Here is a 17,064-nt window from a genome sequence, read left to right on the forward strand (position 1 = left end):
GCAAGATGAAGAATTTGGTTTCTGACTACACTGTTGACTTGATTCTTTAAAAAAGAATTTTAAAATTGATTTTAGAGAGAATGGGAGGGAAGGAGGGAGAGAGGCAGAGACAGACAGAAAGAGAGAGAGAGAGAAACATCAATCGGTTGCTCCACTCACCCATGCACTCCCAGGTTGTTTCTTGTACGTGGCGTGATAGGGCTGAACCTCGACCTTGGAGCACCTGGAGGTCGCTCTGACCAACAGAGCTAACGGCCCAGGGCTGACCTGATTCTTTGCATTTCATATTACTTTCCTGAGTTTAGTTTGTCATCGCTGTTCATGGATGATAGGAAAAATGAGTTAATAAAGCTGGAGAAGGTTACAGTTCAAACTTGGAATATTTAGTTTCACAACATAGATTCAAGGTTTAAATTTTTTTCTGTTTTATTACTTTTTTACATTATTTTAAATTATTTAAAGTTCAGTGTTGGATAAAACAAAACACCTTTAAATGAAATCTCTTAATTATTTACACCCTTGGTTATTTAAACCATTAATACTAAGAAGTGTTAGGACATAAAGTATAATTTATGCATACTTAAGTCAGTGTACAGAAAACAAAACTTTCGGAGTTTGACAACCAAGTGAAGTTTCTACAAGTATCATTTTTATTATTTTCCTTACACTAAAACACTTTTCTTTCAATAAGAAGTACCATCATTTACAAAAGTATGTCTTCCTTTTGCAAAATCTCTATTTTGAAAAAAATTTAGAAAAGTGTAATTGAAGAATAAAAGCATACATATTTAAAGTATTCAATGGAACATGTTTTGATATAAAAATGCTCATAGAATCCTCACTCACACCCAAGTTGATGAACACACCCATCACTGCCAGAGTTTCTTTGAGCCCCTTGGTAGTCTCCCCCTTTCACTTCTTTTCCTACTCTTCTATGTCCCCACTGTCTTTGAGGCAACCCTAGTATGATATATCAGTTTGCCTTTCAATTTACATACACTGAAGCAAACAATGTGTATTCTTTTTATCTGATTTCTTTCACTCAGCTTCATTATTTTGAGAGACGTTCATGTTGTAGTATGTATTGACAGTTCACTCCTTTTTATGGCTAAGTAGTATTCCATTGTATGGATATATCACTGTTGTTTATCCATTTATCTGTTGAAGGACATTTGGATTGTTTTTAGTTTTGGTTACCGTGACTAGAACTTCCATGAACATCTGTGTACAAGTTTTTGCATGAACATATGTTTTTTGTTGTTGTTGTTGTTTGTTTGTTTATTGTTTGTTTTTACAGAGACAGAGAGAGAGTCAGAGGGAGGGATAGATAGGGACAGACAGACAGGAATGGAGAGAGATGAGAAGCATCAATCATTAGTTTTTCGTTGCGACACCTTAGTTGTTCATTGATTGCTTTCTCATATGTGCTTTGACCCCCCATATAACCAAGGGGTTATAGCAGACCATATAACCAAGGGGTTATAGCAGACCGAGTAACCCCTTGCTAGAGCCAGCAACATTAGGATTAAGCTGGTGAGCTTTGCTCAAATCAGATGAGCCCGCACTCAAGCTGGTGACCTCGGGGTTTTGAACCTGGGTCCTTGGCATCCCAGTCTGACGCTCTATCCACTGAGCTACTGCCTGGTCAAGCGCATGAGCATATGTTTTTATCTCTCTTTAATAAATAATTAACTAGATGGTATGGGAGATTTATTTTTATAGAAACTCAACAGTTTCACAAAGTGCTCAATCATTTGCATTCTTACTAGCAGTGTATTAGAAGTCTTTAATTTGCTTCGATATTTTGATTTCCTATTTCAAGCCATAACCAGCCCTAGAACTTTTTAGTTTATCAAAGCTTGAAACCACTTTGCAACATTCAGTAAGGTTTGTTGAAGTAACCATTGCTCATTTTCTCAAGTATCTATAATTTGGAAAGTCTGGGAAATTTATACTAAGTTAGAATTCCATTACAATAAGTAAATTATGCACTTAGAAAATGTTAAGAAATCTTTGTTCAAAGAAAAACCAAAGAAGTACTCATCAATATCTAATGAATAGGAAAGATAATAACTAATTGGGTTTTGTACACAGATTTTTATCACATACTGTTAGCAAGTCAGGGGCTGTGCTGCTTTGGGGATCAGGATTGGAGTCTTCCTGTTCATTTACATTTTGTAAGTTTATCAGGCTTTGTTTGATCAGATAATTATAATTAGGACATTCTACTTCCAAAAGAATCTTCTCTCCTCTGCTTCAGACATTGTAAAATTATTTCAGATGAAAAATCCTTTCTTTTCCCCTCTAGTTCAGCCATGAGATACGTAAGAGTCCCATAGGCTTAGCGATAACCTCAAGTATAAATATTATATATTTGGAAGACTGTAGTTGTGGTTCTGAATTAGATAAGATTAGATTAAAGGTAGATGTACAGAGAACGTATCTAACATTCTTAGGTGTATGATCAGCATTTTGCAATTTTAATTAATTTCAAAAATTTATTCATATTTGATGACCGTCACCTCAGACTTTCAACTTCTTGGTGTTTTGCATCTAAGATAACATCCCCTCGGAATGTCAGAGTAATCCCTTTCTCCAGAACCCTCAGAGTATACCCACAGCACCAGAGCACGAGACCGGAGAGCAAGACCCCTCCTTGTTACCTTGTTCCTCGAATACCGTCACCATGTGCTGTGAATGTTGGCGACCCCGTGCCCGCCCATGTAAAGGCAGGGCCTGTCCCTCAGTTTCACTCTTGATTCAGTCTCAGCGATCTACCCACCTTGCTTTCCTCCATTTCCCTAATCTCCTGCCAATAAATTTCATGTAACCCCCCCCTTACATTTCTTCTTTCCTGTGTAATGTATAAATTAAGCTGCAAAACTGCCTTTCTTCAGAGCATTTTCTCAATCCTTTGAGATTTTGTTTCCTGGACATTGTTGTCAGTTTGGCTCAAATAAACTTATAAAAATTATCAATGTTTCTTTCGTCCACAGAAGGAAGCAGGCCTGAAGGCAAGCTTCTGGGCACTTATGTAGTGCTTTAATTCACTTTCTCCTGTTTATTTACAACGTTGGAGCCTAGATAACAGGCTTTTCTTCCATCTCAGTCTCTGCTATCACCCTGCCCGGCTTTGGTGCACGCATGGAAAGAACAGCCAGAGCAGGGGGCGGGAACCTTCTTGGCTGAGAGAGCCGTGAACGCCACGTATTTGAAAATGTAATTCCGTGAAAGCCATACAACAAACGACCCATGTACATTACACATTATCCAATAAAAATTTGGTGTTGTCCCAGAGGACAGCTGTGATTGGCTCCAGCCACCCGCAACCATGAACATGAGCGGTAGGAAATGAATGGATTGTAATACATGAGAATGTTTTATATTTTTAACGTTATTATTATTTTTATTAAAGATTTGTCTGCGAGCCAGATGCAGCCATCAAAAGAGCCACATCTGGCTCGCGAGCCACAGGTTCCCGACCCCTGAGTTACAGCATGGCTGCTCAGTTTGGGGCCCTCCTCACCTCCAGTCATAGTCTCTTCCACTGTACCTGAGCCCCCAGCTTTCGAGAACATCCCACTGACCTTAACTAGAAGGAGACATGGCTTCACCTACAAGCTCATTACTTCAAATATCCTGCTTTGTCATCACATTTAATAATAGCCAGCACAGAAGATTGAAAGCTATCAACATGGCCCCAGCTAATTGATGGCCAAATTTCTCCCGCAATTCAACCCCCTAAATAATGACTATAAAAATACTATACTGGGGAGAAAGATTGGGCAGAAAAAATCGTGAACTAACTCTGTTTATTCAGAAATGACTAAATTTAGCCAGAACTGGTTAAGTCTGTTTTTTTTTTTTCCTATGTGGAAAAATAAGAATTTGAAAGAGAAATTGTAGGAGTAAAAAAATCTTTTTTTTTTGTATAAATGAATATGTAACCTTAAAAGGTGAATGCAACATATATATGTATATGTGTGTGTGTGTGTGTGTGTGTGTGTGTGTATATATATATCAGTTATTCAGAAGGACATCAAGAGATGTCTTTTCTTTGAAAACCTGGGCAGGTGTTAAAACTTCTTGGAGCACTTGAACAGCATTAGACCTTAAAGGGGCAGAGGGCCTTGTTGTTAAATTCCAGCCTTCCTCCTATCAGTGGTGGCACATGAGTGGCAGGTGACTTGGATGCAGTGGGACAGAAAGAAATCAGCTACAGGTGGAAGGAGAGGGGTTTGGAGTCAACTTAAGGTTCAAGATTCAGGTACTAGTCCTAGTTTCACCAGCAACTGATAACAGTAAGGGAAGCCGCTGCCTGTTTCCTCGTCTGTAAAACCGAAGAAGTTGCTCTATGACGTTCTTGGACTTTAGGTGATCAGTTGTGGTTTGTAGGAGGTAATGTGTGTGGCAGCAGACATAAAAGTATCAGCTTTACTTTTCAAGAAATAATTATCATGAATGGGATTGTGTTTATTTTTTATTCTTCCTTTGGGGCTCTAAGTAGAAAAATAGAAACAGTCTAACAGCTTGCATGAATCTCCTTGACTTCTAGCCCAATGAACACCTCCAATTTAGAATAATTGAAAAAACTCCCAAGAGAAGTAATCATTAATTTACTTCAATGCCTACTCAGTGTGAGTTCTGTGAGATGATAGACAGTTGTAACATAGTGGAAACTTGGTTTCTAGCTTGTAACAATCCAGAGAGGAACGGAGTTGTTTAGCACACAGTATACATTAAACGTGGAATTCTTCCCTTATGCCCAAGCATACTTCCCATCTTCCCTGGATCCTCACTATTTGTTCTCCACCTTTCTTACTTCCTTAAGTGGTGTGCGAATATGCTTCATTCCACAAGGCATCTCTCTGACAATGCAGATGGCAAACTATGCAGAATAAATTCTGGGTATTACTGATGTTGATAACGAAGTAGCAAAGAGGAGACTCTTCTTGGTATTTTGCAGGCAAGAACCTATGTAAACCTGACCAGGCGGTGATGCAGTGGATAGAGCGTCGGACTGGGATGCCAAGGACCCAGGTTCGAGACCCCGAGGTCGCCAGCTTGAGCGCGGGCTCATCTGGTTTGAGCAAAAGCTTACCAGCTTGGACCCAAGGTCACTGGCTTGAGCAAGGGGTTACTCGGTCTGCTGAAGGCCCATGGTCAAGGCACATATGAGAAAGCAATCAATGAACAACTAGGGTGTTGCAATGCACAACAAAAAACTAATGATTGATGCTTCTCATCTCTCTTCATTCCTGTCTGTCCCTGTCTATCCACCCCCCTCTGTCTCTGTAAAAAAAAAAAAAAAAAAAAAAAAGAGAAAAGAAAGAACCTATGTAAACACACCCACTCAGGTGATAGCACACCCCACAGAGGCCACGAAGACGGACCGAAATACCCTCATCACTAGAGAAAAGAGAAACACACGAACTCCTAAGTGAAAAAAATTGGAAGTAAAAGAATGAGAGCAGCCAGGATAATAATGTTGTATGTAACTTCTCTGTGGGGACAAGGTCACTGGTGTGGGTATCATTTTTCTACCAATGTGCTCAGATGACCAATGTAAAGGGGTTAGAAGAACTTTTTGAGAGTCAGTGTTCTATTATCATTTAAAAGATTATTATTGTGATATATTATAAAAAAGACAGAAAACATGGTGTCAAGTGTTGCATGTAAATCTAGTCTCCTATACGGGGCCCTGGCTCGGTAGCTCAGTTGGTTAAGCGCCATCCTGGGACGTCAAGGGACCTGCTTTTCTTCCTTTCCTTTCACTGCCTACCCCCTCTCTCCCACCAGGTTAGGCCACCATTCGTTTTTATAATAAGCAAATGCCACTGCTTTAAGACTCTGCAAATAACTGAGGTTTAAACGGGAATATTTTAAAAGGCAATAGATACAAATGGTTCACAAAAAGATGAATCCTTGAAATATGAGCTGTTGTGCTCTTCTGAAAATTACTAATAGTTTGAAGTCGAGTGGAAATAAGAAAACTCACAAGCTCTTGGCGAAGGTCAAAAGATGAAGACTTCCACGTGGGTTCTCATTCATGAAGAAACCGCGCCGTGGAACGTGGCGTTAGTGCTGAGGCAGTCTCGGTTGTCTTGGACAACATTCATCAGCTCCTCCCGCGGGCTCCAGTCCTCCTTTGCTCGCTCACATGGGACTCGCTCTTCAGGATTAGTTTGGGGGGACTCTTCCTTTGGAATGCTTGTTTAGAGGTTAGAAGCTCCTTCCTTGAGCGGCGTGATCCACCCTGGGAGAGGCGGAGCTGCCAGGGTGCCCTTACTGACCTCTGCTGTGTTCCAGAGAGAACTCGTCTGCTTGTCACATCGATTCACAGTGAACGTACAACATGAAGTGACAGCCATTTCCCAACAGCGGCGTATGTTTTTCAGAGCTTGTTAGTTTTTCAGAAAAGCTCTCGGAAATCATGTGGCTTTTCTTGGTGTGCCCTTGCTGAACAGCTTGGCTCACCTTTTTTGTGAAGTTAAAAGTGGATGGAAAGCCATGTTTGTCTCACTGTTAGTTATTTCATGGTTCCCATTTCCTACATGCTGGTGTCAATAAAAGGCGAAATAGGCTTTTCCATCTGTCACTAGAATGGAGAAAGGTGACAATGGTGGCACCAATTATTAGAGCAGTCACTCCCCTCCCTCCCCTCAAAAAGGTGAATATTTCCCTTCGCAATTTCATGGCAGGGCAGGTTAGACATGTTTTAGATGTGAACTGACTCTGGCAGCCTGCATCTTTGCTGGCTGTTGCTGCAGCCCCCAGCAGGGCACAGCTGTTCTTGAGTGCGCCCGGCTTCAGCTGCACTGCAGGCCTGCGTTCTGCTCCTGTTGGTTCCCCACTGCACCCCTGCAGGCCTGAACCGATGAGAACGGGAGCCGGGTGATAAATACTCTTCTCTTTCACGTCTTTGGGCAGATAATCTGAGACACATTATACACAGTTGCTCAGAGTTCCCAGTTATCATTGCCAGATAATATATATGACTCCACATACATTTGAATGTCACATAAAGAACAGATATTTTTTAAAAGTGAAGTATGTCCCAAATATTGCATGGAACATACTTCTAATAAAAGAAATAATGCACTGTTTATCTGACATTCAGTTTCCGCTGAGTGTTGTGTATTTTCCTTTTCTAAATCTGGCAACCCTATTCTCGGGAGAATTGAGGCCTGATTGTCCGTAACAGTACTCATTGCAACACCATACCATTGAATTAAAGTTACTTCTCTTCCTTCCTTCCTTCCTTCCTTCCTTCCTTCCTTCCTTCCTTCCTTCCTTCCTTCCTTCCTTCCTTCCTTCTTTCTTTCTTCTTTCTCTCTCTCTCTCTCTCTTCCTCCCTCCCTCTCTCCCTTCCTTTCTTTTATTTTTCTTAAATGAGAAGCAGGGAGGCAGAGAGAAAGACTCTTGCATGAGCCCCAACAGACATCCACCTAGTAAGCCCCCCTATGGAGCAACACTCTGCCCATCTGGGGCTGTTGCTCCGTTGCTCAGCAATCGAGCTATTTTAGCACTTGAGGCAAAGCCATGGAGCCATCCTCAGTGCCTACAGCCAACTTGCTCCAACCGAGCTATAGTTGTGGGAGGGGAAGAGAGAGAGAGATATATTTATAGAGAGAAGGAACAAGGAGAGGGATGGAGAAGCAGATGGTCTTCTATGTGCCTTGACCAAGTATTGAACCTGGGACATCCACATTCTTGGCCAACACTCTACTGCTGAGCCAACCAGCCAGGGCCAACTTTTTTCTTTCTAATCCCCCTATTCCGGTTCCCTGGCCTTTCAACCTCATAGAAACTACCTCCAAGCAAACCCTCTTCTCAGGCTCTGTTTTTTTGAGGGAGAGGGAAAAAGCCAAGCTAAAATATAAGGTTAAATATGAGGCATTGTAGGCTAGAGCCCATTGGGTTATAATTATAATTATGTAGACGATAGCCCATTGGATATAATTGGGATTATAATTACTTGATATTTTTTTGTGTAATCCACATGTCATACATAGTTCTTGTTTGTTTGAAATCTTGATAAGATTGATTAAAACTGTCAGTACTCTATGGGAGCCAAGATGCCCCTTGTACTCCCAGATATATGTACTTACGAAGATGCTTATTTCTTTATAGCTGATGTAGTAGACTGGTATGAGCAGATTAGAAACAATAAGCGAGGTACAGAAGTCAGCAGGATGGAAAGCCCCAGGTGCCTGACAACGGACAATTGTAAGATGGCACCTCACCCTCAGGGTGACCTTTCCTCTGCTAGCAATCGCTGGTCATGTGGTTTCGATCCCCTGACCTTTCATATCACTGCTCCTGCGATTGGGACCCTCCCCTGACCTTACCTCTCCTAGCATGTCACTAGTCCTGTGGTCGACCCCCTGAGAGGAGAAGGAGGGGGCCTAAGCATAGCTTCACAGGATGCCCATGTAAGCCATTGCACGACCACTCTCTTAAACCTAGAGATACCATCCAGGCCTTAGCTGTTTTTCAGCTCCAGGCCCAGAAAGACAGCCAGGCCAGGTGGGGTGATGCCAGGCTGACATCAGAGCCAGCTGCAATGACTGTGAACCCCTGCCTGGCACTGCCCAATCAGTGGAGGCCATGACCCTGAGGAGACATACCCGGAAAGCTGATGATTATTCTATTGAGATCCTCCGTGGAGACCTCCAAATAAAAGCCCTCAAGACCAAGGACCCAGATGCTCCCCGCACCATGCCTTTCCCTTCTCTTCCCTCAGGGGCCTTTTCTTTGCCTTTCTTCTAAGCTCCAAGGGCCCTTCTTTTGCCTCTGGAATTTGTTTCCTGGGACCTCACAGTCTAGCTGACTCTTTTCTGTGGTTTATTTCTTCTACTTCTGTGACTTCCTTTCTTTTTCTTTTCATAATTTTTTTATTTATTGATTTTAGAGAGAGAGGAAGGGTGAAAGAGAAACATCGAACTGTTTCTGTATGTGCCCTGACCAGGGATTGAACTGGCAGCCTTTGCATCTTGAGACAATACTCTAACCAACCAAACTATCTGGCCAGGGCCAACTTCTGTGACTTTCTAATGAGACTTTTACTTTTATTTGAGTCTTGGCTCTGAATTCTTTCTTAGCCAAAACTCAAGGACCAAGGTCTAATATATGGTGCCATCCACCCAACATAGTTATCTTGTTGTAAACTCATAATTCTATGAATTGGTTCAGTTTTGGGATCATCTCACCAATCTGCACATCCTTGTTTTTCCAGCCCATTGACAATCCAGATGTGTAAAATTAGTGATTTTCTCTATCTCTAACCATGTACCAGAAGCTAACCCTAACCAAGAACTAACCTACTAAACAAGTACACTTACACAAAGAATTGATATATATGAAAACTAACAAACAAAAAAACAAACAAACAGTAAAGTTAATTGTCCATTTGAGCCAGGGCATACTAGAACAAAGCAAATAATTTCAAATAGAAATAACTCCTTTGGCTTAACCAGCACTGGACATATTTTCACTGGCTTCTTCATTCCTCTTGAGACTTCACCTTGTCTCTCTAGCTCCTCTGTCCATGCTCCCTTCCCAAGGGCATCTCAAAAGAATCCTGGCACTTAGCTCACTGCCAGGCCAGTGGTGGATGCCTGGTAGATGTTTGTTGACTCTGGATGAACACAGTGCTTTTCATGCACACAAAGTTAAATCTTACACTTATGCAATGTCTATCTTTTCTTTTCAAAGTACATAATGAAAGTGAAAAGTCACTTCTGTTTTTTCTCAAAGTTTGCATGACTGCCATAGATAGGCTATTCCTCCATTTCGTATGTAATTAAGAGAGAAACACCATGCGATGAAAAGTTACTGAATAGCAGAGAAGACATCTACTATCTATCAACTGAATATTCCTCACAGGATATAATATTCAACACATTTATTATCACAATCAAAAACACTCAGAATAAATTTAGTGGATTTAGGTTGACTTGACTTTTGGTAGAAAGATAGCTATTGAAGAGACACCAGGGATTAAGTGTAAGTGTCAATAATTGGAAAAAATGTATGGTGTTTACCGTTTGAGAGTCTTTATTTACTGGACTCTACCATTTATAAATAGCTTGTGAGGTCAAACCACTCAGTTCATAAGATGATTTTTTTTTAAGGAAAACATTCTTTAAAAGTGTAATTGTCATTTTATTCCTTCTATTTTTCTTTTGGCCTGATATTTTTAAATTTTATTTTATTTAACTTCTTCTTTTTTGGGCCTTAATTCCTGTGCCTGGCTTCAACCTGATAGGCAAATGAACAATTCTTTCTCCAGCCCTCAGCTTTATTAAGATGTAATTGGCTAGTAAAAATTCTATATATTTAAGGTATATAATGTGATAGCTTGATACGTTTTGAAATGATTATCGTAACTGAATTAATTAATACAAACATTAGTTCACCCCGTTATGAACGGGGCGAACACACAACACAGAGTACAGAGATATGTTGTAGAACTAGGTACCTGCAACCTGGATAATTATATTGACCAATGTCAACCCAATAAATTCAATTTAAAAACAGAGTGTGCCTTTGTTGGTCAAATAAGTTTGTAAAATATGATTTCTATGTTTGCTCACTTATAGTTTGCATTGGGGGCTGGGCAGTGCCAGGTATATGTGTTCTGTGAAATTGCAAATTACCTTCCTGCTTGGGAGGGGCCATTGTTTTTCTAATGTTTGCTAGAAGAGAGGTTTTCGTGCCAGAGAGTTTGGCAGAGAGAAGAAGGAGAAGGAGAAAGAAGCCATGTTTGGCAGAGAGAGAGAGAAGGTGTGCAGATGGGGAACCAGAGTTGAGGGGCTTTGTGGGGGCCTTTGAATCTAGGACGAACCGGAGAAGATTCTCCTGGTTGTGGAACCGGAGAATGTGTCAGGGCTTTGTGAGCTCAGAATGAAGAGGGAAGTGTTTTCCCTGTATGTTTGCTTGTTGGCCGGTGCAAGACTTTAAATAAAGGAACGGCCCATTATTTATTGGCTCCACTGTTTCTTTACCATCTCTCCGAATTCAATGAAAACCTGCGTGGCCACTACACAGCCGCCACAGTACCTACAGCCTTGAAGGCAGCATATTGTTGGATCTCATTCTTTTTGTTTTGTTTTTAATATACTAAGCCACACTGTGTCTCTTGACTGACAAATTTAATAATTTTATATTTAAAGTAATTATCGATAGATAAAGACTCACTGAGCCATCTTGTTAACTAGTTTCTGACTGTTTTACTTCCTTCTTAACTTTCTTCTTCTCTTCCTGTGTGATTTGTTTTGTAGTTTTCTTCTTTAATTCCTTTTTCTTTATCTTTTATGTATCTACTAAAGGATTTTTCCTTATAGTTAGCATCAGGCTTACATAAAAAATCTTATTCAATAATTTTTAATAGCAAAGCTATTGAAGGGATTTGGTTAAACAAATTTAAAGCAAGGGTATGAGAAATCTGATATAAAGGTAAGTTATTTTTAAAATTGTACCAGTAGGAACTTATTTATTACATCAATGTAAGTAATGAAATAAATAATTAACATTATAAAACAATATTAAATGTTTTAATATACGTAAGACATTGTGTTAAATAATTTACCTGCCTTCTTTCATAATACTCTTGTAGAAAAGACACTCCTATGCTTATGTTTTACATATACAGTGAATATCTGACCTATGGTTCTACAAGTGGCAAGTTGAAGAACCATGAGTCAAATCTAGCCATATTAGGTTTCAGAGTCCAAATGTCAAATTATTTGGGAAACAGAGACATGGCTGAACTCACTGGGTGGGCAGATAGGAATTGTCAGGGCTAGGTCTCATGGTGGAATAAGGAATTATTCAAATTAAAAGTCATTATAAATTTATTTTGATGTCTTTCTTTTCTTTCTATGTGTGGATGAAGTTCTTGTTTATAAAATTTGAACAAAAGTGGTCATAAATCTGATTATGTCACTGAGATACACACAGAAAGGAAAAGTCATATATTTTAATGTAATTGATGTCCTGACTCCAATTTGAAGCTTAATTCCTTCTTCAGTTCACCTATTTGGAATGTCTGTGGTTGGTTGGGTAACTGAGCTGATGAACTACAGTTGCTACTTTAATAATGATTCAATCTCAGCTTAGTTACATAAAAAAAAAAAAAAAAAAAAAAAAAAAAAAAAAAATCCCACCCTAAAACAAACCCATTCGAATGAAGGCAATTTAAGAGAAACATTATATGTTAGAAAAAGTCTTTGCATGTTATTGCTGAGATAAAGATAAAGTAACTCTTCGGCATTGTTATAATACGGGAGTCATTTTCTTTATGGTCTTTGAACTCTTACTTCTTAAATATCTTTAATGTTTGTAGGCAAGAGATAATGTTCGTAGGTAAAAGACACATAGCAGCATTCTATTTCTGACTTCTGTTATTAGTTTTTTTAAACCTAAGAGGGGAAAACTGAAGTTCTGTTTTAGAATGGCTCTTGGATATCTGTTTACCTACTTACTATAAAGATGGTCAGCTTGTATCCAATATAAACGATTTTTTATTCCCTTATCACCTCTCTTGGAGTGATTATGTTCTTTAGCAAACTGCACTTCATACCAGCTTATTTCATCAGCATTAAAACTTTGTATAGTTTGATTTTTCATATGTTTGAAGAGGGACCTTACAAAGGACCATGTATACATTTATTTTAAAATCGATAGTTGTATTTCATGTAGTAAAATCGGTTTTCAATTACACGTGTATTGTGGGCAGTGCAGTGTACACCCTGACTGTTGATTCTGTCTGGCACCAGCAGTAGGGATGTTTGACTTGGTCTTTGTTCATAACATTTTGTTGGTGATTGGGCCAAACAAATGCAACCCAAAATCAGTTAGGTATACCACCAGGGACTGAAAAGTCTTCTAACTGTTGTGAGCGAAGTTTGGAGTGACACAAATCCTGTTTGGAGAGCTTACTGTGTGGTGCTGGAGAATTAATCTTTGACTGTAAACCTTCTTCTCTTTCCTTAATCAGATAAACTGTCTGGCCTGAAACACAGGTCTTTTCTTTTCACAGACAGCTCTGTTTTCTCCCCATAAGAGTTTTTCTACAGCGTAAGGACACATTTCAGTCTAAGAGGAAATCGGCTTAGATTTGTATAATTTCATTTATCTTATAACAGTTGTGGGAAAGAGAGAAAATTGCTATAAATGGGTCAGATATTTTTTAAAATTTATTTTGAGAAAATTTGAGTTGAGAAAATAATTTGCATAATCTTTCATTGGTCAAGTAGAGCTGGACTATTTTACTTTTTAAAAGGTGTTTGTTTCACTAATTTTTCTACAGGGAATATAAACTATTAGGAATATTGTAAAATATCTTTTCACTTTATGACTATGTCTAAGTGAAGCTTAGTTACAATGGTAAAGACGTCGCTCTTAATTTACAATATGATGGTATATATATTTTATTTTACATTTTTTACTTTTTCATATCTCTCTGTATAGCTGTTTTTCACTTAAAAAGCTATTTTAATGCATTGTTATAATTTTTAATCCAATTTTTCATTAAGTGTTTTGTAATTTTATCACTGTTTCTCTCGGGTCTTCCCATTTTCTCTTTCTTCCTTTCTTCTTTAATATGTTTAAACTCTCCTGGATAATAGCTTTAAAAATAAGTGTATTTTTTTTGTGTGTGTGACAGAAACAGAGAAAGACAGAGAGGGACAGATAGGGACAGACATAAAGGAAGGGAGAGAGATGAGAAGCATCAATTCTTCGTTGAGGCACCTTAGTTGTTCATTGATTGCTTTCTTGTATGTTCCTTGACCTGGGGGCTACAGCAGACCTAGTGACTCCTTGCTCAAGCCAGTGACCTTGGGCTCAAACTGGTGAGCCTTGCTCAAACTAGATGAGCCCGCGCTCAAGCTGGGTGACCTTGGGGCTTCGAACCTGGGTCCTCTGCATCCCAGTCCGATGCTCTATCCACTGCACCACCGCCTGATCAGGCAATATAAGTGTATTTTTTATTATTGCATCTTAGGACACAGTTTTCTAACATATCTTTCCCAATAGCTTTCTTAATGGATTGGCTAATTTATTATACATTTTAACAATTTTTTGTAGCTTATGAAATATATGTTTATTATAATATTCATAAAAATGGAAGAAAATGAGGTATTCACTAATTTGGTAGACAGCTTCTGACATAAACTTCAATTATTCCTTCCTCTTAATAGTCCTAGTTTTGTGAATTCCCTCCCTTTTAGTAACAAAGTATGATAATATTAAGGGGCTGTTACTTTGTGATTAAGTAAGAAAAGATTGTGATCTCTGTCTTGCTTATAGATACTTACTCTTGTTGGCTTTGATGAAGGAAGCTACCATGTTGGAGAAGCCACGTAGAAAGGAACTGAGGGTGGTTTCTGCCAACAACTGGCAACGAACCCTCAGATCCACACTCCCTGGGGAAATGAGTCCTCACACCAGTCAGGTAAGTGAGCTTGTAGGTGGATTCTTCTCCACTCAAGCCTTTGAAGGAGACCTCAGGCTTGGTTGATAACATGACTGGAATGTCATGAGAGACACTGAAGCAGAGGGCCCAGCTAAGCTGCGCCTGGATTCCTGAATCATAGAAATGGTAAGATAATAAATGCATGTTGTTTTAAGCTGCTAAATCTTGGGATAATTTGTTACATGGCAATACATAACTGATATAATTGGTAACTATAGTATGTATTTGTATCTCTTCAAGTCATTATTCCAAGGAACAAATATATACATATTAGAAGTGGCATAATGTAAACTTAATTTTGCTTTTTAATTTGTCCCATACATATCTATGATGCTATATAATCCTAAAAAAAGTTTTAAATATATATGATTATATAAATACACCATAATTAATAAAATACTTCATGGTTAGACTTTTAGTTTATCATCAAGTTTTTAGCTGTGCAATCATCAACTACATATGTGCACTGAGGAAGAATTAAACCTGCTACCTTGGTGCACCAGGACAATGCTCAATCCACTGAGCCACCTGGCCAGGCTGATAAAAAATCATTTAAAAAACTTATGTATAGTATTTCCAAATTTCATTTTGAGCAGATGGCTCCAATTTCTTATTTTCACCAGAAATGTGTGAAAGCCATATCCTTATTATGTACTGGCCTACTCTGAAATTATAATTATTTTTCTTACTTAACAATTTGATAAATAAATTTTACCTATTTTAATTTCCATTTTGATTTCTAATAAATTTGATCAAATTTTCAGAGTTTAATAGGTATTTGGGTATTCTGTTTTTAGTGAAATTCTGGCTCATATTTTGGTTATTTTTATATTTATGGTATTTATCTTTTCCTTTATTGATTTTAAGAGTCATTCTATTTTAATAATATCGCTTTCTTTTCTTTTTTTTTACAGAGACAGAGTGAGAATCAGAGAGAGGGATAGATAGAGACAGGAACACAGAGAGATGAGAAGCATCGGTGTTTTGTTATGGCACTTTAGTTGTTCATTGATTGCTTTCTCATATGTGCCTTGACCATGAGGCTACAGCAGACCGAGTAACCCCTTGCTCAAGCCAGCGACCTTGGGTCCAAGCTGGTGAGCTTTGCTCAAACCAGATGAGCCTGTGCTCAAGCTGGCAACCTTGGGGTCTTGAACCTGGGTCCTCTGCATCCCAGTCCAACGTTCTATCCACTGCGCCACCACCTGGTCAGGCAATAATATCATTTTCTTAAGTGCTGAGTTACATAATATGAAAATAGTTTTTTGAAAATAACATATGTTGATCTTGAATTCACTAGCAAAAAAAAAAGAAATGTATTGTACTATTAAAGTCATTGTGTTTTAAAATCACATTTATTCTGACCTTGATTCTAGAGCAAAAATGGCCAAATATATTTATTTTTCTAGTAACATTTTCCTCTCTTACTTTCTGTCATGAACATTCATTATTGGCATTACACCTAATAAAAATATTAATATAAATTTATATTAAATTCGTGTAGCTTGATACTTACCTGGCAGGGGAGATACCATGATCACGAAGGTGGTTTTCCCAGGGCGAGGCTTATCCATTGCACTCCGGATGTGCTGACCCCTGCGATTTCCCCAAATGTGGGAAACTCGACTGCATAATTTGTGGTAGTGGGGGACTGCGTTCGCGCTCTCCCCTGAAAAAAATAAAATAAAATAAATAAATTCGTGTAGCTTGAGACTTGTTTGGAGGTTCTAGCAGGGGAGCGCAGCTACTCGTATACCCTTGACCGAAGAACGGTCCTCTCCTCTAGCGGGGAAGGTCGTCCTCTTCGACCGAGCGCGCAGCTTCGGGAGGGACGCACATGGAGCGGTGAGGGAGGAAGGGGACACCCGCCTAGCCAGCCAGATCAGCCGAATCAACCCTGGCGATCAATGGGGTGACAGATGTCGCAGCCAGATCGCCCTCACATCCATGGTGGGATCTTGATAACATTATATGGAGTGAAATAAGTAAATCAGAAAAAAACAAGAACTACATGATTCCATACATTGGTGGAACATAAAAACGAGACTAAGAGACATGGACAAGAGTGTGGTGGTTACCAGGGGTGGGGGGAGGGAGGACGCAGGAGGGAGGGAGGGAGAGATTTAGGGGGAGGGGGAGGGGCACAGAGAAAACTAGATAGAGGGTGACGGAGGACAATCTGACTCTGGGCGAGGGGTATGCAACATAATTTAATGACAAGATAACCTAGACATGTTTTCTTTGAATATATGTACCCTGAATTATTAATGTCATCCCATTAACATTAATAAACATTTATAAAAAAAATTCGTGTAGTATATATGGTGCCTTGTATTTATTTAAGTACTGTAATATATATTATCCCATTTGATTTTTACAATAATTCTGTCTAGGGAGGTATAGGTAGTCATAGCATCCCAATTTTATTAATGGTTTAAATGTAGCTTGGAAAAGTTTCTTAATTGAGCCAAGATTACAGAGTTTAGTAATTGGTAGAGTTGACTTCACATCCAATACTTTATTTTTCATGACTTTTCTCCTTACTCCACTTCCAGCATTATTCTAGGTACCATAAGATGTAG

The 17,064-nt window shown here is 39.0% G+C and overlaps 1 non-coding gene across 1 annotated transcript; it reads left to right on the forward strand.

Annotated features, from left to right (window-relative positions):
• The first annotated feature begins 15,990 nt into the window (after window positions 1–15,990).
• LOC136309628 (U1 spliceosomal RNA) lies at window positions 15,991–16,154 on the forward strand. The gene has a single exon (XR_010726321.1). It is a non-coding gene; the product is annotated as a U1 spliceosomal RNA (small nuclear RNA).
• Window positions 16,155–17,064: the final 910 nt, after the last annotated feature.

The sequence above is a fragment of the Saccopteryx bilineata genome, chromosome 6 (genome assembly GCF_036850765.1).
Source record: "Saccopteryx bilineata isolate mSacBil1 chromosome 6, mSacBil1_pri_phased_curated, whole genome shotgun sequence".
Classification (NCBI taxonomy): domain Eukaryota; kingdom Metazoa; phylum Chordata; class Mammalia; order Chiroptera; family Emballonuridae; genus Saccopteryx; species Saccopteryx bilineata.